Below are 2,320 nucleotides of genomic sequence, written 5' to 3' on the forward strand. Positions count from 1 at the left end.
TATTTTAGTGAGCTCTTCCTTTTTATTTAAGATTTTGATATTTAAGAGAAGAGAAAATAAATAAAAATAGGAGACATTTTATAGATTTAGAAGGAGTAAGTGAAAACAAAAAGTGAAAACATAAAAATAGTTGGTGTTGTTTGTCTAGGGCAACTACTCTTAGTTAAAGGAAAGATATGGAAAACATGGAGTGAGTACAAGCCTGAGTAAGTTGACTAATGTTCATAGTGGGTGATTGGATACCACACTCTTTTATGGAAAACATGGAATCGGTAATTATTCTTATTTCTTTTTCCTTTGACACTCGGTGGTGGGAACCAACCAAATTCGAACTGGTGACCTCTTGATCTGCAGTCAAATGCTCTACCACTAAGCTATGGACCCATTTTGCATTCAACTTTTGTGACCCCTTCTACAGAGTGTCAGTCCAAAAGTGTAAAAAGTGTCTGTCCAAAATAAAAGGGTGACCNCATAGTGGGTGATTGGATACCACACTCTTTTATGGAAAACATGGAATCGGTAATTATTCTTATTTCTTTTTCCTTTGACACTCGGTGGTGGGAACCAACCAAATTCGAACTGGTGACCTCTTGATCTGTAGTCAAATGCTCTACCACTAAGCTATGGACCCATTTTGCATTTGACTTTAGTGACCCCTTCTACAGAGTGTTAGTCCAAAAGTGTAAAAAGTGTCTGTCCAAAATAAAAGGGTGACCGGTCAAATTCTCTACCACTGAGCCATGGATCCATTTTGTGGGATTTTAACCTTAGTAACCCCTTAGACATAGTGTCGGTCCAAAAAGTGTAACAAATTTCTATCCTAGATAGAAGGGCCTAACTAGGTTTGAATTGGTGACCTCTGGATCCATTTTGTGGGATTTTAACCTTAGTAACCCCTTAGACATAGTGTCGGTCCAAAAAGTGTAACAAATTTCTATCCTAGATAGAAGGGCCCAACTAGGTTTGAATTGGTGACCTCTGGATCCATTTTGTGGGATTTTAACCTTAGTAACCCCTTAGACATAGTGTCGGTCCAAAAAGTGTAACAAATTTCTATCCTAGATAGAAGGGCCCAACTAGGTTTGAATTGGTGACCTCTGGATCCATTTTGTGGGATTTTAACCTTAGTAACCCCTTAGACATAGTGTCGGTCCAAAAAGTGTAACAAATTTCTATCCTAGATAGAAGGGCCCAACTAGGTTTGAATTGGTGACCTCTGGATCCATTTTGTGGGATTTTAACCTTAGTAACCCCTTAGACATAGTGTCGGTCCAAAAAGTGTAACAAATTTCTATCCTAGATAGAAGGGCCCAACTAGGTTTGAATTGGTGACCTCTTGATCTGCAATCAAATGCTCTAACATTGAGATATGGTCCCATTTTGTATGATTTCAACCTTAGTGACCCCTTCTATAGATTATCGGTCCAAAAGTGACCCTACCGAATCAGCTATGGACCAATTTTGTATAAATTGGTGGATTACCTATCGAGAATTAAACACAGGTCGTTAGATTCAAAGTCGAAAGTGCTAACCACTACACCATAGAACCACTCGTTAAACTTTATTTTGGCAGCAATTTTGATAAGCACCAACAACGTTGGATTTTGCAAAGCTAGAGGTCGTAGTATCCTTACATACTTTCACAAGGTGTTTTCAACTTCTTTTATAGGTAATTGAACTTTTGAGTCCATGCAAATGATTGGTTGGATTAGTATCAGTTTGAGTTTGAGAAGACAGAGGAGAGAAGAGAGACTTTGTTAGAAACTCTCCCATAGGTAATCTCCCAAGGTGTTTTCAACTTCTTTTATAGGTAGAATTTTAAAATCAAACCACAACAAAATTTATTTCTATCTAGCAAAATTATTTTTTGTTTGAAACAAGATTATTCCCTTCTTTTTCTAAAACTAAATTTGACTCTCGAATAGATTTTAATAGTTTTGTTAATTAAATTTTCTTTAAAATTTTTGTACATAGAGTACAATGGAAATAATACTTTTTTTTTTCTTCACAATTTTGTAATTTGTATGGTATTATTCGAGGCTTTTGAATGAAATATGATAATTGATTCTCTGTCCTCTTTGAAAATTTTAGATACCTCCATATCCGATATTTCATGCATCACCTTTCATTATGAGATCTGCCCTTAGGTCAATAAGACTTAAGCAGAGAGTTTATTTGACTAATGATTTGATCTTTTTGGGTTGTAGAGATATCCCTTACAAATCAAGACTTTGTATTATTTTGAAGACACTCATCAAGACATTTGTAAATGTGCCTGATATCTTGAAAGATATAAGACACGTAATTGAGAGAACCTAAA

The 2,320-nt window shown here is 35.7% G+C and overlaps 2 non-coding genes across 2 annotated transcripts; both read right to left on the reverse strand.

Annotated features, from left to right (window-relative positions):
* Window positions 1–312: 312 nt before the first annotated feature.
* On the reverse strand, window positions 313–384 carry TRNAC-GCA. Its single transcript has one exon. It is a non-coding gene; the product is annotated as a tRNA-Cys (tRNA).
* A 175-nt stretch (window positions 385–559) lies between these two features.
* On the reverse strand, window positions 560–631 carry TRNAC-ACA. The gene has a single exon. It is a non-coding gene; the product is annotated as a tRNA-Cys (tRNA).
* Between the last annotated feature and the right edge of the window lie 1,689 nt (window positions 632–2,320).

This window comes from Cucurbita moschata, unplaced genomic scaffold, assembly GCF_002738365.1.
Source record: "Cucurbita moschata cultivar Rifu unplaced genomic scaffold, Cmos_1.0 Cmo_Scf00097, whole genome shotgun sequence".
NCBI lineage: Eukaryota > Viridiplantae > Streptophyta > Magnoliopsida > Cucurbitales > Cucurbitaceae > Cucurbita > Cucurbita moschata.